This window comes from Phodopus roborovskii, unplaced genomic scaffold (assembly GCF_943737965.1).
Source record: "Phodopus roborovskii unplaced genomic scaffold, PHOROB, whole genome shotgun sequence".
Classification (NCBI taxonomy): Eukaryota; Metazoa; Chordata; class Mammalia; order Rodentia; family Cricetidae; genus Phodopus; species Phodopus roborovskii.
Window position 1 is genome coordinate 106,329 of NW_026125847.1, and position 22,434 is coordinate 128,762.

At 43.4% G+C, this 22,434-nt stretch overlaps 1 pseudogene; it reads left to right on the forward strand.

Annotated features, from left to right (window-relative positions):
- Positions 1–3,295: 3,295 nt before the first annotated feature.
- Positions 3,296–4,712, forward strand: LOC127217783 (patatin-like phospholipase domain-containing protein 4; annotated as a pseudogene).
- The last annotated feature ends 17,722 nt before the right edge of the window (positions 4,713–22,434 follow it).

Consider the following 22,434-nt stretch of genomic DNA (forward strand, 5'->3'; position numbering starts at 1 on the left):
TCTCTCATTTCATTATCTGTGATTACCGGAGTTTGGAGCCAGAGCACTTTTAGAGAGAGCATATGCAGGGAAAATTATTTGAAAGAACTTTTGAGGAGAAATCTTAAAGAGAGCTTTAGAGAAAGAACATTTGAGAAGAATATTTCCTGAAGAATATAAGGCCATGAGAGGACCATGTATGTGACCTGGTTTATCTCTTTCTTTCCCTTAGATGAGACATTTTTATCAGTCGACTAGCATGCCTGTTGTAAGCCTGAACCCATTACAAATACCTTCAAAAATATTTCCATGGATGAGTGTCTTAGGTAAATCCAAGTCCATCACGTCTCATTTGGGACTCTGTGTCATTTAAGATTTTTATGTTTAAAAATATTGATACATTTTTATATGTGTGGATATCTGTATAGGCATGTGTACTTTAATAAATGTCTCTGCAGATTCCCAGGATATTGAGGTACATCCCAATAAATGCTAAAGCGCTATAGCAATCAATATATATTATTATTTCTCCAAGTATGTTTTACTCTTTTGTACCTGGGCATTTTGGTTATTAAATCTTTATTTTCCATCCAAAGACTTAGTTATGCATATTCCTATTTTGTTACCACTCTGCCTGCTTTTAATCCTTAGGCGTTTTGCTAAAATTTTTATGTACCTAATGAACAGAAGGATTTTTTCACATCTCTTCTGTTCTTCCTCTCTTGTCCCTATTTTTTCTTTCCCTATATTACTTCTGGTCTTTTTGGATTCCTGAAGTAAAATAAAGTTATTTATTAATACAAGTTGGATGAATTCAAGTAGTTTCTTATGCATATTAAGCTTGAAGATTTCCTACTTGCAGAATATGGTAGAAGAACGTGTTTCCTCATAGTGAGCAGAGTAAAAGCAGAGACTTCCAAGGAGGCTATAAATAGAATGATGTTTATAAAATGAAAACAGGAAGAATTTCATATGGCCATATTTTAGTGTCTTCTTTGCCACCCTTGCAAACAAGCATACATCCTAAAATTCACAGCTCAATTCTCAATTTTATGGCATTTACTTCCAATAATTACTTCAAATAATCTTGAAGATGTTTCAGTGACAAAGAATATAAAAACATCAATATAACCTTATTTATCCAAAGACAAACTCACATTGAAAAATACTATGTGATTATCACAAAATAAATGATATAATAGGGACTATATAGTCTTGGCTTCAGAAATCCCATAGAACTGTGAGGGAGCATGAACTCTCTATTTGTTTGCTACAGAGGAAAGTCAGCCTCAAAACCAGGACGAGATATCACAGAGCAATTCATGACTGTTTCAGAGGTAAGACTCCACATTGACTTTTGCCCCATGCAAGTATTAAAAAGAATAAAATAGGTGTACGTGGAAACCACATCATTTTCCAACACCCAAAATTATCCCAGGTTAAAACACAGGAGAGACATCTCTGATTGTCACCAAGTTTTCTATTCTTTCATTAGAGTTCATGATATCAGTGATTGAAAACCATGTTGAATTTGGTTGATCAGTAAATTAAGAGTCATAGCTCGACCTTGGAGAGGAGTCAGAACAGTTTAAAATGTTTGGAGAACAGTCGTTAGCAACAGTGGCAATCCCAGGATTATTGTTGGCACAGAGGGCTCTTCTTGAGAAACAAAAAGCATTTACCCTGTGAATGGAAAAATCACGAGGGATTATGAGAAAACTAACTGTTTCAGTAACCTTGGTCACAAAATATATCTGAGCACTAGTGTTATGAGCATTGTTCATAGTGTGAGGTGGGTGTGTGTGTGTGTGTGTGTGTGTGTGTGTGTGTGTATGCCTGTGCTTGTGAACATGAGTGTGTTTTTGTACATACGTGCCGTCCAGCGTGATTCTCGCCATTTGCAGCCGTGTTCTGTGTTCCAAGTTTCCATGTCCACAGCTTCTCTTCCGTGTGTTGAGCACATGCGTGATGTCAGTCTCGGCCGAGGCTAAAAGTGAAGACAGACAGTGAGCTCCATCATACTTGTGTGGGACACGCGACACACACATACCCAGACACACAGTCATGAGTCATCACACATACTTGACAAGGAACAGACACACACAAGATCATACAAACGTGCCATCATGTGTCTACATAGGACAAAACACATATGTGACCACACACACATTAACACACACATATATGTGAACACCTGTGACCACAGACACATATGTTCACACATAACCCACACACACCTGACCATATGGAATAGGCAGTCACCCATACATGGACAAACAAATGTACACACACGTGTTCACACATGACCACATATGTTCAGCCTCCCCAGCCCCTGGAAACCAGATGTGGGCGTTTTCTCCACCAGATCCACCAAAGCCGCCACCATAGCCGGAAGTGACTGTGTGGGGGGAGGAGGAGCAGGGAGGCGCTGGCTTTTGTCCTCAGAGACAGAACCACCACCCTGCCCGGGCCCGCAGTGCACGCCGGGAGTCGTAGTACCGGTAGCCCTCAGCGGCCACAGCGGGGAGGAAGCAGCAGCCATTGCCCTAAAGGCGAAGGGAGATGGAGCCCGCCTGTGACTTCACAGAGAAAGGGACCGCCCGGCACCGGCCCACAGTGCACGCTGGGAGTCGTAGTAGCCGTCAGAGGCCACAGCGGGGAGGAAGCAGCCTCTATTGCCCTAGACCCGGAGCAGGAGGGCGCCGGCCTGTGACGTCACAGAGACAGCGACCTCCCGGCACGGGCCCGCAGTGCACGCCGGGAGTCGTACTCCCGGGCAGCGGTCGTGGCGGAGAAAGAGCCGCCATTGCTGCAGACACGGAGGGAGAAGGCGCCGCCCTGTGCCATCACACACAGAAGGACCGCCAGGCCCGGGCCTGTAGTGCACGCAGAGAATCAAAGTTCCCGGCAGCGGCCTTGGGAACAGAGGCTTCACGCAGAGAAGCAGCCATTTATGTGGGACACTGAAGGTCGCCGGCGCCCCAGTGACGACACAGACAGCGACTAGTGTAGGCGTAGCAAAGGACGCTGGGAATCATAGTCCCCTTCCACCCTGAGACAGGCGGGGCTCCGAGACTGCGGGGAAAATTCCACAGCATGGGAAGGGGAGGGGATGTTGCCGGCCAGTGACGTCACAGAGAGCAAGGTCCAGCGCGCAGCCTCCTGGGAAATGTAGTCCCGGAGAGCAGCAGTGAATACAGAGGCGCCATTTCTGTCATTCTTTTTGTGAGGGGGCGTGGCTTCCGTCCTCACGTGACCTCATCCTTTCCCCCAGGAGACTCCGCCCACACACCCCATAGGCTCCGCCCCGCCCCTGATGGCGCTGCCCTTGCACCTGTCTTTTGGGGCCTGTGGCTTCCTGGGCATTTACCACCTGGGCGTGGCTGCAGGGCTGTATGCACACGGGGCGGGGCTGCTGCGTGATGTCAGGGGCTATGCAGGGGCGTCGGGCGGGGCCCTGGTGGCAGCAGTGCTGCTGACTGCCCCTGAGCAGCTGGAGGTGAGTGTGGGTGGGGCACATGTGACATATTACATGTGACATGTTACATGTCAGGGGTCACGTGTGTGGTTCCCACCCTTCCCACAGGCCTGCACACGCTTCGCACACAGCCTGGCAGAGGATGCCAGGCAGCAACCACTCGGTGCGGCCACACCCAGCTTCCACCTCCTGGAGCGGCTGAGGTGCATGGGGGGGTGAGGGGGCGGGGCGGGGCACATGGCACATGGTACATGTTACATGTCTTGGGTCACGCATGTGGGTCGCATGTCAGGGGTCACGGGTCACATGTGTCCCCCCTCCCCCGCACCATCAGGGCCGGCCTGGACCAGATCCTCCCAGCCCATGCTCACGTCCTGGCGCAGGGCCGGCTCTATGTGTCCTTGACTGCGGTGAACACATTCCAGAACCGCCTGGTGTCCCAGTTCCCGACCCATGAGGACCTCGTGCAGGTGAGGGGGCGTGGCCGCAAGTGTAAGAATGTGTCATGTTCTGTGTTTCCTACATGTATGTTTCATCTGTGATTGCACATGCGTCTCGCATGTTTGCACATGCGTGTATTGTTTTTGCTCATGTGTGTCCCACGTTTCCCCTCATGTGCAGGTCCTTCTCGCCAGCTGCTTTGTCCCCATCTACTCAGGGCTGAAGCCCGTGGAGTTCCAGGGTCAGGTGGGCGGGGCGGTAAGGGGCGGAGTGGGTGGATGTGGTAACACATGTCTGTGACAGGTGACCCCAAACACGCGTGTATATTGTTGCGATTACTCACATGTCCCCCGGCCCCCCATATCCCCAGGACTGGGCAGATGGCGCCCTCTCGTGCAGCCTCCCCCTGCCCCCTGGAGGTCGCACCCTCACCGTGTCCCCTTTCTGTGGACGCCATGACATCTCGCCCTGCGACCCTGGCCGAGGACTTGGCTCGTGCGTGCACGTGACTGGACAGGATGTGGAGGTGAGCCGTGTGGGGCTTCAATGGCCATGCCTGTCACAGCAATGGCCACAGCATGCTCGCACTAACCTCACTTCCGGCCCAGCCCACACACACTTCCGGCTCCACCCACACTCATTTCCGGCCCCGCCTAGATCTCCACTGCCAATGTCGCCCGCCTGGCCCGAGCGCTCTTCCCGCCATCCCGTGCACGCCTGGAGTCACTGCACCATGATGGCTTCTGCGACGCCGTGAGCTTCCTGCGCCGCGAGGGCCGCTTCTGGTGAACAGGAGTGTGTGCACACATGTATGTAGCTGAATAAATGAAGTCCCCGTGATTTATATGATTGTCGTTTGTTTTACAGGCATGTTGTGCCTGTGGCTTCTGTGATCCTAATGCGCCAGCTCCACAGCACTTATGTATGTCGCGTGTACACATGACATCCCGGCCAGTGCCGCCTCCATTACATGCAGTTCACATATAGAGTCATGGTGTTTCCATGTGAGCTCGTGCAGTGCACATTGGAACCTGTGTACATGGCATGTGAGCGCGTATAGTTGACATGTGAGCCTCTCGATATGTGAGTTTGTGCAGTTGACTTATGAGGTCATGTTTTTGCCTTGTATGTCCATGTAGTTAACATGTGAGCCTGTGTAGTTAACATGTGAGCCTGTGTAGTTAACATGTGAACCCATGTAGTTAACATGTGAGCCTGTGTATTTGACATGTGATCCCTTGTAGTAAACACGTGAGCCCAGGTAGTTAAAATATGAACCTGTGTTCTTGACATGTGAGCCTGTGTAGTGAACATATGAGCCCATGTAGTTAACATGTGAGCCCATGTGCACAGCATAGTATTCATGTACTTACCATACATGGCCATGTACTTACATTATAGCTTCATGTACATACTGTGAGATCCCATGTAGCTAGCATGTGTAACTGGGTAGTTTGCATTGGTGTAACACGCGAAGTCATGTGGGTAACATCTGAGCTGCTGTAGCAAACATAGGAGCCCTCCGAGTTTACATACGAGTTCATGTAATTAACATGAGGACATGCAATAAACACATGAATTCACATGGATAACATGTTTATATTTGCTTTACCAGGGTGTGGTTGGGGTTGGGGGGGAAATAAACACGTGGTCGATACATTGGCGGGTGGGTTATATATGTGGGTTACGTATTTTCACTTGCTCCACCTATGTTACGTGTATGATATGCATGTTTATTTTTAGTTGATTTTATTTTCTGTTCCTTGACTTGGGCCAGATCATGTGTGTGAGGGGGGACACGGGGGAGGGCAGGGCATGCGGGGAGAAAACATGAAGGAGGGAAAAGTAAAACAAAAAAAAAAAATGGAAAGGACCCACGAAACAATAACGGTGGAGACGAACAACAACAACAATAATAATAGTGGGGAAAGAACGGGCTTAAATACTGACTCACAGCACAGTAGAAAAATTATAGGAAGTTTAGGCTTAGCTCCTCCCTACCAGGTGTGTGTTGTCACGAGGTGTGTGTCATCAAAACGGGTAGAGTGCCAACAAAAGCCTTGGGCAAGGAGTTCCCGCCAACAGCTTCAGGCTGGCTCAAGGTGCCTTGGGGTCTTATACCTGCATACCTCTGAGCTGCAACAATGCCAGAAATTGGAATCCGTCCTCCCTGCTCATGAGCATTCCGATTCCTGGTGAGCCCTCTCTCCCTCCCCGTCTGCATTCTGTTCCATAATAATGGGTTAATCCTTGTCCAAGGAAGTTAAGTTCATTAGAAGCTTCAAGTCTTCCTTTCGAGAAAGAAGGAATTAGAGCTTCATATGAAGAGTTAATAAGTTTTTCTTTCCTTTCTAAAAATTATCCTTATGTTTTTCACCCCCTGACATGGGAAAAGGTGGCTGAGTATCTTAATAGACTACTTAAAGAACAGGACCTAGAGGTCCTAAGCCTTAGGAACTCCTGCTGTGGCTAACTCCCAGCCAAGTATAGGGAAAAATTAATGGAGCCTGTCAGAAACAGGTGAAATTATTGAAATTTATTCAGATTTTGGATGCTCATAATTTAAGGGTTGTCTATAGCAGCCGCATTACAAGAGTTTTCGATAAGGATGTTTTATTTCAACAAACTAATCTTGGTCTAAAGAAAAAGAGAGATAAAAAATGTATGTATGCTCGGTATGTATGGTTTGGCCACACATGTGAGTGTCTGAGTGTCCGAAGTGTGATTGTGAATGTGTAAATGTGTGAATCCCAACAATAGGCACTACTTAAATTGCTTGGGATATAAAAAAATCAAAACAAAACATAATACAGAGAGAGAGAGAGACATCAGGTCATGTCTAAATTGAAAGGGTTGGAGATCTGCATCTCCCATGACTGTCTTACAGAGTGAAACAATAGAAAATGGTCAGAGCCAGAGAAATCTGTATGGACGTCTCAAAAGAGTATAACAGAGGAGAGAATACAGAAATCTTCCTAAATTTTGAGAAAAACTATTAAAAAGGAGGCCTGGGGAAACTGCAGGGCCGATAACCACACCTGGAGAGGTGTCAGTGAAAATGCAAATGAGACCAGGTCAGCTAATGAAAGCTTTACATGTCAAAGTAAAAAGTTTTCAAAAAGTATTTGGGACTTATGTTACATCCTAAAGAAATTAGGCCTCAAAGATTAAAAATTAGAAAAGATAGCTTATGATCATTAAATGATTCTCAGAAGTTATTAGGAAATATTCCAATAGTTACATCCTTTTTTAAAAGGCACCTACTGGTGATTTGAAACCTTTAAGTATTCTCAAAGGAGATAGTAATCCCAATTCACCTAGACAGCTCACTGAAGAGAATAGACAAGTTCTCTTACAATCGGAGAATACAATCCAGCATCTGCAGATATGCTATATTGAGTATGCAAAACCATGCAAGGCTTATGTACTTCCCACACAGCATAGTCCAAATTCTTTCTGTCTTATGGCAAAGGGGACCATTGTAATGGTTGTATTTACCTGTTTCCATAGCCAAAGTGTTAAATCCTTATTTTAAAGCAGTAGCTTATATGGTACAAAATACTGTCTAAGATATTTTGCCAGAGAACCCAGTGTAATACGTGTTCCCTATACCAAATAGTAAGTTAACGGTTATTTCTAAATCTTTACAACCAGCAATTAACAGGCAAAGGAATGTTTTCTTAGATGGTAAGAGGTTAACTCCCCTTTTCTGAGAGTGGGCTCAGGCACCAGCCCTGGCATTCCTGACTTAAGGAGTTAATTTTCTTTTATTAGACGTTTCCTTCCTCTGTATAGATTTTAGGCCTAAGTTTTCAAGCTTTAATTAATTATAATGTTTGGTCCATCAGCTTTTGCTCAGTTTTTGAAAAAAAAATGATAATCAGTTTATAGACATTACAATTTGTACTAATCCCTTTGCATTAGTAATCCTGTTAAAAAAATGCTATGTTAGTTTTTACTGATGGTTCTTTTGATGGAAAAGCAGCTTATGTTATTGATGATAAAAATATGTAGTACAGACAGATCCAGTTTCAGCTCAGATAGTTGAGTTACAAGCTGTTGCAATAGTTTTGCAGCGTCTAATGAAGGATTCATTTAACTCATATACTGATAGTCATTATGTTTTCAGAGTTCTTCAAGTTTTAGAGGTAGCTCCATACATTGGAACTAGTAATAATCAGGTTAAATTACTGTTTAAGCAAATTCAAAATGCCATTCATCAAAGAAAGGCACCTTGCCTTGTGGGTCATATATAAGAGCTCATTTAAACTTCCCGATCCACTGGCTAAAAGTAATGGGTCAGCTGATAGGCTGACAAATATAGTCACTTTATCTCATGTAGAATTAGCTCAGCAGTCACCCAGCTTTTATCATCAAAATAGTAATAGTTTAAGAAAACAGTTTGGATTAACTAGAGAGACGCAAAAGGGCATTCAGGTTACTTCCAGCCTTATATCCTGGCTGGCCTCTCCACTAATTTGTGGGGAAAAGATCTCTTAGAAGAGATGGGAGTTGTCCTTACTACCCAAACCCTCGCCCAAGGCACTCTGCCAAGAGACAAAGCTCTCCAGATGATGTATAAAATGGGCTGAGACAAAAGACAAGGGCTAAGTAAGCTGGAGCAAGGAGAAGTTCACTCTGTGGCCATTCTCCCATTAGACACTTAAGGTTATAGAAAAAAAAATTAGCCATTTTTAAGGAGGGTTGCTATTGCACTGCCATCCCCCATTCCCATTACATAGATTTCTGACATCCAATGTGGATGAAACAATGGCTCTTAATGGCAGAAAAACTTCTGGTGACTTCCCAACTAGTTCAAGAACAATTGGAGGCAGGACATGTGATCCCCTCAACCTCTCCCTGAAATCTCCCTATATTTGCAATTTAAAAGGCTTCAGGAAAAGGAAGATTACTCCAGGATTTGAGAGCCATTAATTCAACAATGCAGCATATGGGAACTCTTCAACCTGGCTTGCCCTCACCTATGGTTATTCCCAAAGATTGGCATCTAATTGTTATTAATTTAAAGGATTGCTTCTTTTCCATCTGCTGCACTCCCAAGATAGGCCCAGGTTTGCCTTAAGCCTTCCTTCGATTAAATTCCTAATCGGGAACACGCCTTTCACTTTCACTGGGTGGTGCTCCCCCAAAGAATGTCTAAAGTTCTACAATATGCCAGGCTTATGTGGCTACCTGCCTGGATCCTATCAGGCACAAGTTTTGTAATCTTTACATCATCCATTATATAGATGATATTCTGCTGGCAGCGCCTGCTGAAGAGGGATGTCTTGAAATGTTTGCTAAATTACAGGAGCTCCTGGAGGCTCATGGATTTATTTTGGCCCCAGAACATATTCAAAAAAAAAAAAAAAAAAACCTTACTCCTACCTAGGCCATCGGATCCAACAGGCTGTCCTCCAGCTTCAAAGACTCCAAACTGATTGTTCAAATTTAAAAACTCTTCACGATTGGCAAAAGTTTTTGGGAGATGTTCAATAGATCCGCCTCTCTCTCCATTAAAACAGCGGAGTTTAGACCAATATATGATATTCTTCCAGGGGATCTAGCTCAGACCTCTCCCAGACAAATTACACCAAGGCCAAAGAGGCTATCCAATGCTATTAAAAAGCATTGAAAAAGCCCATCTTTGCCACCTAGATTATGAACAGCCTCTTGTTGTAGTTGTACTTTCCTCCATTTTTTCCAACCACCGCTGGTTTTTGGAAAAATGGCCTTATATATTAGACTCATTTGCCAGCCTCCCCTAAGAAGGTGTCGGCATCATCAAAATAAAAATAGTCTAGAAAAAAGTTTGGTTTAACTACAGAGACTGCTCAACAAATTGTCAAACAATATGATATGTGCCCACAATATTTACCAGTAACTAATATAGGAGTAAATCCTCAGGCCTGCTTCCTAATCATTTATGGCAAATGGATGTTACTCATATTGCAAAATTTGGCAAATTAAAGTATGTACATGTGATAGTCGATATGTATTCAGGCTTCTTAATGGCCATTGTACAAACTGGAGAAGCCACTAAACATGTGATAAGTCACTGTTTAAAATGTTTTGCTTACATGGGAGTTCCAAAAAATTATAAAGACAGACAATGGATCTGGATATACTAGTAAAGCATTTCAACATTTTGTGCAATAAAAAAATTAAACATATTACTGGCATTCTTTATAATCCTCAAGGTTAAGGAATTGTCGAAAGAGAACACCAGACACTTAAAAATATCCTTTATAAACTGTATTCTGGGGGACAAAAATTGTACCCCGATAAAAATAATCCTAAAAAATCTTCTAAACCATGCCTATGATAAATTTAAAAAGTCAGCTGCTGATCGCCTTTGGCATCCAACCATAGCACATGATCTTACCCAGGCATTATGGAAAGATCCATTTACCAACCACTGGCATGGTCCAGATCCAGTGCTTATTTGGGGAAAAGGACATACCTGCATATTTGATAATCAAGCCAATAATGCCAGATGGCTGCCTGAGTGCCTGTTAAAATTATATAACCCACCCAGGGGAAACCCTGAGAAAAATTCCAACTGTGTTTAAACTCTAGATACAAAGATGCTGTTTCTCTGGACTGCTTGCAGCCTGCTGTCCTTGGGAGTTCCTGCCATGTCTAACCAATATCGAATATACAACTATACATGGATCATCTTCAATGAAGCCGGAGATGTAGCCAACACCTCCTCACATGTTGGGCCCCAACCCCTCTTTTGATTCCTTAGTTGTTGATCCCTGTGGCCTGGCTATGGGGGCTTCTGAAACCAGATGGGGAACGCTTAGCTATTTCTTGCCCCGGTCTAGACCTGTCAATACAAATACTAGATCTACTTCCCTACTGGGATGTTTTAATGGGCAGGCCAGGACTTATCTTACTATGGCACCTGTATATGTCTGCCCTGGATCCCATCGAGATCGATCTATAGAGGACAAATGTGGCTTTGAACAAGATTACTTTTGTGCTGCCTGGGGATGTGAGACCACTGGGGACACTTATTGGAAACCCTTCTCTAGTTGGGACCTTATAACGGTTAAGCACCTAAATCCCCCTTTTTATGAGTTAAATTCAGGACCTCTTCCCTTTAATCAACAATGCTCCAATCACTGGTGTAATCCTTTGTTGATCTCTTTCACCAATGGGGGAAAACAATTACAAAATTGGCCTACTCAAGGGGCTCAATTGGGTCTTCACCTGTATATTTCAGGAGAAGATATAGGCCTTACCTTTAAAATACAGCTACAAAAATCTCTTCCCTCGAGCCCTAAAACAGCCATTGGCCCCAATCCTGAATTACACCAGAAGGGAAATGTCCCTCGTAGGCCTCCTGCTAGAACCTCTGCCAAATCTTCCCCTTCCCCCGTGAAGGTCACAGGAATTTTTCAACCCACCTTACCCCCTGGACCTCCTTCCTCTGCAGAATTGATTCTTGCATTAGCCAATTCAACTATTCAAACCCTCCATCTGACCAATAATACAGACCTACAAGAATGCTGGATTTGCTTTTCTCCGGGTCCCCCTTTTTATGAAGGGATTGCTGTTTTTGATAATGTGATCTTTACTAATGATACTAGCCAGTTAAGATGGAGCCCTACTTCCCCCACAGAACAAGGTCTAACCATTGGCCAAGTCTCAGGACTGGGTCTTTGCCTTCTTGGTCCTCACATGGTTCCTCTCTCCTCATTAATTCCAATATGTAACCAAACGGTCGTAGTTTCCTCACAATACATTTATGTTACAGCACCAGAAGGAACCTATCTTGCCTGCTCCTCTGGATTGACTACTTATGTGGTAGTCTTAGTTTTTCTAAAGAAACGAGACTATTGCACCTTGGTCCAGTTGGTACCTCCACTTACTACATGATCCAGAAACCTTCCTTAACTTCTGGGGTCAAGATACTTTCAGCCATGTAAAAAGAGAACCGGTAACTGCCATTACCTTGACTGTTATTCTAGGTCTTGGACCTGCTGGGGCAGGGACAGGAATAGCCTCTATGGTACAGACTAACTCCCATTTCAATCGACTCACAGTGGCAATAGACAAAGATATTAAAGAATTACAATATGGACTAAAAAACTAAAGGATTCACATACTTCTTTAGCAGAAGTTGTGTTACAGAATAGAAGAGGGCTTGATCTATTATTCTTGCAACAGGATGGCCTTTGTGCAGCCTTAAAAGAGGAATGTTGCTTTAATGCTGATAAGACTGGCTTAGTGGAAGACAGCTTAGATAGAGTACAAAAAAGTCTTGAGGAATGTAAACGACAGCGGGAACAGGCAGAGTCCTGGTATAAAAATTGGTTTTCCACCTCCCTTTGGCTTTCTACCCTGCTTCCTTCCTAGGACCATTGGTGGGATTATTGCTGCTGCTGACTTTTGCACCTTGGGCATTCCAGAGACTAACTCAATTAGTCAAAACTCAAATTGATTCCATACTCAAAAAACCTATTTCTGTACACTAACATCAGCTTTTGGAAAAGGAACAGGACTCCTCTGAGGAACCTGTTGAGGATGGTGACAATGCCAATTCTGATCCCCCTAGACAAGGACTTGATTTCACAGGACTCGAACAACAGAGGACCTGATTCTCTCAAATATGGAGACGTCAATGACGGCAGTATCGCGGTGCCACAAAGCGGATGCAGACCCTCCTCCTCGGCTGTAGGTCCCTCAACGATGGGAGTAGCACAGGGCTGTCTCTCAGGAACCCACTCATCTTGTCTGAGTTTCTTGCCTGATTTTTGACTATGTCCTTGAGTGCTGAGGGCGGATGCACCCTGTGTAGCCTAAGACAGAGGTCCTACCCATTCCTCACATAGTGACAAGTCCATCCCCACATCCTCTTGTAAAATAACGTATACCTTAAAACTCTAATTGAACCTTATCTTGGTAAAGCAGAAAACTGCTGAAAAAGCGGTCTGTTCCATTCAACCCAGGAACTGAGATAAACAGACCCTTATGGTCTGATATTTATGTTCCATTCAACCCAGGAACTGAGATGAACGCAGACGCCAGGAACTGAGATAGGTAGACATCTAGGGTCTGATATTTTTGGCCTGGGAAAATACCAGAGCCCCAGAGTCAGCACAGCTACCCCTTCCCATTTCCTCCCTGCATTGCTTTAAAAACCCCTCTTTGTGCCTAATAAAGTGAGACCTTGACAAAGATTGCTTGGTCTCGTTCCTTCTTTCTCTCCCATTATTTTCAGGTTCTAGCCCACCTCGACCCACGAATAACTAGGCCCCGCTGGACGGGGCATTGGTGTTATTGTTGGTTTTGTTTGTTTGTTTGTTTTGAGACAGAGATTCTCTGTGCAAAAAATAGCCTTAGTTGTTTTAGGAATATCTTGGTAGACCATGGTGGCCTTGGTCTCACATAAATCTACTTTCCTGTGCCTCCTGAATGCTGGGATTAAAGGTGTTAACCACCAAAATCTCATTCCTAATACAGATTTTACATTCCACATACATGGCCTTCTTTAAGTTCTTTCAAATTCTGACTCCAGTTTATACGTTGAGAAATTTATAAAGTGACAGGATACTGCAAGTTGGGCCAGTAAGCAATATAAGCTTTCAATAGTTAAGATAGCACCATAATTATTTCATAGTACAGGAGTAACGTGAAACAGCAGGTCACATTTTACTGGCAGGTCCTAAGGGAGAAGTGTCAGAATATTAGAAAAGAAGGGAAGGCAGAACAAAGAAAATTGAGAAAATTGTGTCGAGTATGGCAGAACATTTCATCCTCCGATTATGTTATAACTTAGTTATTAAAATAGGACATTAGATAATCCATGATTAGTGGATTATTGTTCCAGGATGTGGGAGTCTAATATTTTAGACCATCTACATATTAATTATGTAAGTAAAATATTTAAATTAATCATGACAGCAATGTTCACAGCTCTGGTTTGGAGTCACCTTAAGGAAGTGGATATGTTACATCAACTCAATATTCGATTATTTAGTTAGGTAAAACAATGATTATATCATCCATGACACCTGGAATTTGGTGCCACAGATCATCTAATTACATAATTAAATTATTTCACTTGGCAGCTCTTGTTTAGACCGAAGATAATATAAAGAGTTGTATAATTAGGTAAACCTATAATCCTATATTCCTTGAAGAGTCTTGTAAATCTCCCTCTTGCGGAGTTAATATGCAATATCGTCACATTTTATGATTAATTGTTTCAATTGATGATGATGACATCCTTCCTGACTGGAGTCTGGCCATTCTGCCCTGACAGTTAAATGCTACATCAACTCTTTATTGCGACAGTTAGCTATTATGGACTTATTTAATTATTTAAATTACTTAAACGATGGACAATGACATCATCGATTCCGATTAGTGTGCAAATATCTCTCAGGGATGAGGTTCGGAAGGTTGTAGACATGGGCACAGAATTTTCTGCATAAGCTATGCTTCACCCAGAGTACTAGGGATGCTGGATACCTGAGTCCAGAAAATTCCATCGTGCCCTCCAAGAAGGGTAAGGACTTCACCGAGGCAGACATGGTGATCTGGGTGCCACCTTGGTTGTGATCTAGGATGAGAAGAAATAGTGGCACAAGGAGGTCTGCTCTATCACCTAGGCCTTGCATGTATGATGATGACCCAGAACACGGAAGAAGTGCTGAGGTATAGCAAGTCCCCTTGGTTTACAGATAGCCCTGTGCACATGTCCAGTTATAAAAGCATAACTGCTGCCCATGTAGATGTTTACATATTTTTTATTTGGCCAGCTGCATGGCCTGTGTTAAGGCCACGAGCTCAGTTTCTCATGCTGAGGTTTCTTCTGGCAGGCTTCTGGCCCAAACAGTGTGGGTTTTATTTACACCGCTGCTGCAGCCTTTTTTTTTTTTTTAACCTTTTACAAGGTACCTGCTCCCATTGGTGAACAAGATCAGTGCTTCCCCGACCAGAGTGAAATCCATAAGATCTTTGCAAACTCCAGTCTCTTTAACCAGCAGTTGATGTCAGTCACAAATCACTGGTTCATCAGTCTCCTCAGGCAGTAGAGTGGCAGGGTTGAGGGAGGCTGGTGGAGTGAAAGTTATCCTCTTGGTGAGAAGCAGGCTTTGGTAGTGGGTCATGCGAGCATTGGTCATCCACTTACTGGAGGAAGGTCACCTGGGGAAGTTGGATCCTGAAGCTGGCTAGATCTTTATGAAGGGCCTTATCAAGGATGGTCAAGGAGTTTCTCAACCCTTGTGGTAGTCGGGTCAAAGTGATCTGTCCAGTTCTGCCCATGTTAGGGTTCCTGCATTTAAAGGCAAAAAGCGGTTGGCTGTTAGGATGTAACCTCAGGCAGAAGAAGACAATTTTTAGATCTAATACAATGTACCAGCTCCGTTCAGGTGGGAGGGCACTCAGGAGGATATAAGGGTTTGGGACAGTTGGATGTATGTCCTGTGTCCTTTTATTGAACTCTTTCTCAAGTCCTGCACTGGCCGATAATTATTGGTACTAGGCTTTTTAACTGGCAGCAAGGGAGTGTTCCAGGGAGATTGAATAGGACCCAGGACACCTTGCTGAATCCACCTCTGGATGTGGGGTCCAATTTTTTTTCTGGGCCTCTCATGGGGAAATGTTTAATTGACACTGGTGTAGCATTAGCATTCAGCTGAATAACCTGTGGAGGTACTTGCTTTGCCAGACCCATTCCATATATTTCAGTCCAAGCTAAGGGAGTGTGGGCCAATTATCAGTCCATATTGGAGGTTCCAGCTCCATCTGAACAGTTGAGGTCAAGCCCTGGCTCCTCGTGGATTTTGTATTTATCTTTTAGCCTAACAGTAAGGACCTGTAATTGATTTCCCTGTTTATCAGAAACTGATGGTTGTTTAGAGTCAAAATGAATCTGGGCTCCTGCTTTTGACAGGATGTCTCATTTTTAAAGAGAGTAAGGGCATCCTGGGATATCTAGGAACAAGTGAGATACCCAGACCACACCAAGGTTCACTGTTCTTCGAGTAGTCCATGCATTTGCCCTGTGGCCCATTACAATAGGCACATTGGTCCTGTTGCCCAGGTTTCCTGACTGTCTAGGGCCTATTCTACATTCTTTAAATTACTGTGGCCAAGATTTTAGTCAAATTTTGTCGTGTCTTCTATCACGCCTGTTCTCCCTCTAAAAGCTAGAGTTATCGAACCTCTCTGTGCTTCTGAGATAGTGCCAAAGTGAGTAAACCACCTGAAGGCCTCCATGAGCCTTTCAACAAAAACTGAGGGAAATTCGGTTGGTCCCTGAATCATTTCTCTCACCTTAGCCAAATTGGTGGCCAGTCTCACAGCACCTCGGAGACCTGCCATCAGAGCCTGGCAGTAGACTTTCAAGAGTTCACTACCTTCGGGGTCTTAAAGTCACAAATAGGGCCTGCCAAGGGAAATCCTGCATCAATCTTGTTCTGCAGCTGCATAAGCTGCCCGATGGCCCCAGGAACATTTTTTTGTAACCTCTAGTAGAATTCTCTCCTGCTCCTCGGTCATGAACAAACAGCATCTGCAGTAGGCTGTTGAATGTTGAGAAAACATAAGAGACTCTACCAACCCTGTAGGTCATTTGAGTCAGGGTGGTGGTTAGTTCTTAATTACAAAGACCTAGTTTCCCAATTATAAAGATCTGAGGTACAGCACTGGAGGCTGTAATCTGGCTACCCAACACTGGGGGAGCCAAACACGCACAGAAGCAGGGTCATAACTCAGCCCATCCATTCTGGCATGGCTCTGCCCCTGCCACCCAGGCCCACAGCCTCTTGGCAGCAGCTCAAATGAAGGTAACCTGTGGAAAGCAGAGAAGATTGACTCCAGGACATGGAAGGAACCTGAGCATTAGAGAGGCCTGTGACCTGGAAAGGTTCCATAAAAGAAGACACAGGACCCAGAGAAGACTTGTGTGGAGTGACAGTCAAGTGCTGAGGAGAAATCACCAGGGCAGGAAGAGGAGAGTTAGAGAGTAGGAACAGGGCCAGGTTGCCTAGGGAGAGGGAGAATCCAATAAATCAATTATTATTATTAGGTAGCACATACTTCTATGTGTGCTATTATTCCCCACGTTAATACAAAACATTCATGTTATTAAAAAAAAGTTATACTAGCTTGAAGTGTGGAACTACTTTGGATTTCATTGCTCAGATCTAATATCGATTTATGTCAGAAGCTGTCTTTTTGAGGGTGTAATCAAATGACCTCGGAGTCATTTGCTGAGTTACAGAGTATAGATGATAGAAAGGCTAGTTAATACACTTAGGAGACAGAAACCCAAGATAGTCATCAGGGGAGAAGATTCAGTCTATACTAAATGTCTACTTTATTTCATACCTCCAACTTAAGTAATCAACCAAAGGAGGGGTCAATATCAGAGAACTACTCTTATTATTATGTATAAAGGGCAAATTTCTCTCTGACTTCAGGAGGCATTGATGGGAGATGTCATTCTGTATATGTTTCTCATACTGGTTAATAATAAAGCACTGTTGGCCAATAGGAAAGGAAGATAGGAGGGACTAGGACACAAGGAGGAAAGAGGAAGTAGTAAGGAGGAGTCAGCATGGAGAGACCAGGGAGACCAGATGCTTGCCTCACTTCCCGGTAAGGAAACCACAACCAGGATTTCTGTGTCTGCCTAGGATTCCCCCGGGACAGCGCCCTTTACCAGCAGAAAGTAGTTTGGAAAGAACGACGCCCAAATTCCCAAATATTGTTTATAAATGTTTGTTTTCATTTAAATGGACTTGGTTATAAGTGGGTAATGATCACAACCAATTCTTTTTAAAGGTAAAAAGGGGATTATGGTATAGATATGAATACTTTGTTTTGGAATGGATTTTCATTTATTTCTACAATTTAAGGTCAATTTTGTGATATGTATATTTCTCCTCTTGTTTAAGTATTGTTTAGAAATGTAATGTATAATTCAATACAGATTACAGATAGTACCTATGATAGTCAGATCTTATAGTTTAGTTAAGATTTCTAGATATACAGACATGTATTTAAGATGAATACATATTCTTTAAACCTTTCAAAGACCTACAGAATATGGCATTTAAAATGGTTTAGGGTTTTTCTTGACAATGAGACATAAATGCTCCTGGCAACACCACCTGAATCAGAAAGGAAAATGTGCATTAAAGAAACAAACTCATTATGAAGTTTACTTCCAATATGACAAGACTAGCCATTTGGACAAGATACTGCTCTTGTCTGAACTGTTTGACTTTATGCTGTATAAACTGGACATGTAGGATCCACAGAGAAGTGACTGCTGATTCAAGATAGACATTGCTACAGAGTTCCTGCTTCATGGAAGAGTCTGCCTGACAGTCTACAGGACACAGAGAAAAATGATGGACAAACTGCCAATACAAGAAGACAGTTTAAAATCTCCTGCTTTACTAAAGAGTCTGCCAGACACACTATGGCCTATGGGCTGGAGATGGAAGATTTCAAAAGAACTTTGGCTGACCAGGCAGTGAATTGTCTATGTCATTTCTAGACTTTATATACTATCCTTCTGTGGTCTTTGATGGAGTTGAAGACAGATAGTTATGGTTATAGTTTTCCTTAGTCTCTTTTATTTTCTCCCACCTATTTGTACACTTACTCAATCTTCCTGGTCCCACATGCTCACCTCTCCCCTTCCTCTACTCCCCTTCAGAATAGTACAGTTTTCTTCTAGAGAAAATCATGGTTCTGCCAGGTGGGTAAGATGAACCCTTTTGACAAAAGTTTGAGAAGGAAAACACTGTTGTGTTGAGGGTTGGACTGAGCAAGCATGAGTTTTCATACCCACTCACGGAGAAGGAATCTAGCTCCTTCAGAATCCCAGGACATGCTTGACAGAGTCATTAACAGCTTGAGGGCCTAGCAATAGGCATTTTCCATGAGGAACTAAGCTATCACGATTAAAATAGAGCTCCTTCAGGGAGAATGCAATGGTCTGGAACCAGGGCCTTTGTGGAAGGGATGCTTTACATACTGAGAACACAACAGATTCCACCACATGGAGCTGTGGATTTCAGTCACAAGGCCACTGTGGCCTTAGTCAATAATGTTCTTGGGATGCTATATGTTCCCCTTATACTGCATTGTTTGAGTAGCCTTCTCCTGAGTTCGTCCCATTGCATGATAGTTTCTCCCGACTTCCTAGATGACTCCATTTTTTTCCAGTTTCCCCTCGTGGAAGTGTACAAGAAGCCATTCTTCTTAAGAAGATTTCTTAGAATAAGAAATTATTTAAACAAGAAACTTCCAGCACCAGCTTTTTCCTTTTCTTCTTCCTTTCCTATCTACCTCATCTTCTGGCCCCTCTACCTCTGGCTCTGTCAGTAAAGTGTGACCTGCTGTTTCATGTCACCATTGTAATATGAAATAATTATGGAAATTTCTTTTCTGTTGAAAACTTTCATTTACCTAACAGTCCCGACTTGCAGTACCCTGTACCTATTTAAATACTTTGCACTGTGAGCTGGGTGTGTAACGCTGAAAGGACTTAAAGATTACAGCATATGTGGAATGCAAAATATGTTGTGGAGACATGTGGTGGAGGAGCATGCCTTTAAACCCAGCCCTCAGGAGTGAAAGACAGAATGCTGTGATTGTGAGACCAACCAACTCTACAGAGCTATTCCCAATATAATCAGGCCTGGTGAACAGAGAAATTGTCTCAAAAAAGAAAAACAAAACAACAGAAAAGAAAAAAAACAGAAAAAATACCTGTTTTAGGCTCGTTCCTGTTTCAGCTTTAGCCAGAGGTGGATGCATGATATCCATACAGACATGTATCTTTATTTACCTTTTAAGTCTGTTGAATTACTTCTTATTGAAAAGGCAGATTCTAGAACAGCTGCACCTCCAGCCTCTTAGGAAAGGTTTCTGAGACAAACTCTCAAATATTTACACAAGTGGCCTTGAACCCAAGCTGATGCTTTCCAGGGCAAAGTGCTTGCTGTTCTCCTGAACACTCCTCCTTAAATTAAGTGAGTGTGGCGTGCTCTCACAGCATATTTTTTTTAACATAAGGATTTCAGTTCCCTCTCCCTCCCTCACTCACTCTTACACTTTCCCCACCCTAACACCCCCACCCCGTGACCCTCCCCTCCAATCTCACAAAACTCCACATGTATGTTGATGCCCTCCAGGAGGGGACATCTAAATCTGTCAAGTCATATGAAGTAAGGGCTAGGACTTCTCTCCTGGCTCTAGCTTATGGGAGTATTCCTCCTTGGGGCATGTTCCCCCAAAATCATTTTGTGAAGCAGGAATACATCCTCGTTCCACTGTTCGAGGTCCCTTAGACAGCCCAGGCCTTCTATCTGAGACCCAAGTTCAGGGTGTCTGAGTTAGTCCCATGCTGGATACACAAGTAACAGGCTGGGGGCCCATTAGCTCCTCCTTGTTCAGGTCAGCTGTCTCTATGTGTTTCTTTAGCCTTGTCCTCTCCTCTATCTCTATCTCTTTCCCGTTCATCTCAGTGTTTCGTTGTGGGTCTCTGCTTATGTTACCATCAGCTACTAGATGAGGGCTCTGTGATGGTGGATAAGTTAGATGTTGATCTCATTATCAGGGAAGGACATTTATGGTAGCCTTTCCACTGTTCCACTGTTGCTCAAATTGTTAGATGGGGTCAAAATTGTAGGTATCTGGACATTTCTCTAGAGTCAGTTTTCTCTTCAAACATATAATGGCTCCATCTTTTATGCTCCCTCTCTCTCTCTCATCCCTTCCCCCTTGTGTGACAGGAATTATATAAACCTCTTTGAATAATCCTTTCATCCTAGCTTCCTTGGTGGTGTGAATTATTGGCTGAAGAACCTTTGCTCTATGTCCAAAATTCATATATGTGTGAGTATATACCATGTTCTTTTTGTGAGTGGATTCCCTAATTGAGTATTGTTTCTTCAAGTTCCATCCATTTGACTGAGAATTTCAAGGTTTCATTGCTTTTTGTTTCCTCCCCCACAATAGTATTCTGTTATGTACATTATGTAATTGTGCCATATCTTCTTTGTCCCTTCTTCAGTTGAGGGGCATCTAGGTTGTCTCCAGGATTTGCTGTTACAAATAATGCTGCCTTGAAAATAGTTGAACAGATGTCTTTGTTTCAAGGATATGGATCGTTTGGGTAAATGTCTAAGAGAGGGATTGCCAGGTTGTAGTGAGATAGTCCTTCTGTGGCACTGACCATGCCCATTGGGGGGTGGAGCCATGGGCGGAAGTGACCTGGAAAAGGAGGTTGGAGAGAGATCCGGGAAAAGCTCTCTTGCTGGCGAGACTCGGACAGGAGAGCATCGGGTAAAATTTCCGGGTGTTCATCTGTCTAAGTTGTAAGTTATTTCTCCCTGAATAAACATCTATTCGGCCTATTTGTTTATCCTGATCCTTATTTAACCACGATATCTGGTGTCAGAAGTGGGATGAGGATTTTTAGGGGACCTGAAAGGATTTCAGCAGACGCTGCTCCCTTCCCCCACCTTCCCCAACAGGCAGGGTCCTTTGCCTAACCAGGTGGACTCACCCCAGCTTTGGGACATTTGCCTCTTCCTTACGGCAAAGGAGATCTTTGCCGCCATCGCATCTCCCATCACCAGGTCCTGTGGTAGATTGATTCACATTTTCCCAGGAACGACCATAATGATCTCCAAAAGGGCTCTTCATGTTTACACTCCCACCAGCAGTGGAGGAGTGTTTGCCTTTCCCCATATCCTCTGTACCATAAGTTATCATTGGTGTTTCTTTCCACACAAAGCTACCTGATTGAAATGCATTCCTCAGATTCAGCCCAAAAATTGAAGTACTCATAGTCTGAACCCTGACCTGCCCAGTTTCTAGGACTACATGGGACCACACAGAAATTTGAATGACTCAATAGGTTTCCAACCAGCTTCAGGGAGGCCCTGCCTCACAGTCTCTCTGCCTCCAAATACCATACTCTTCATTTTAGGATAGCATTACCTTGCTTACCATTCTATGTCTTCCTTGCTCATCCATGTTCCTCACATTTTCCTACAGCAACACTCACAGCACAGCATCCAATACAATTGTGCCTGTTGTGCTATGACATTAAGCCTGTAGAATGGCTCCAGGAAATTTACTGTAAAACCTTAGATTGCCTTTTGGGCACAGATTCCCTGATTAGCTAGTGAGGCTTGGGTGAAAAGAGTAATTTCTCAATAGTTAGGGTGTGCTTAAAGACAAAGCAGAAACATGCATTTCTTTGTTTCCTTTCTTTCCTTATTTATTTATTATTTATTTTGTTTTTTCAAGACAGGGTTGTGCTGTGTAGTACTTCCTGTCTTGGAACACACTTTGTAGACCAGGCTGGCCAATTCAGAATCCTAATTATTATTATTGCTATTATTATTATGATGATGATGATGATAATGCAGAGGAGGATGATTACTATGATTACCTCTATAACTACTACTACTACTACTTGTGTTGTCATTTTGTAGGAGATTTTTCTCAATAATTAATTAATTTATTACATTTTTTTAACTTTA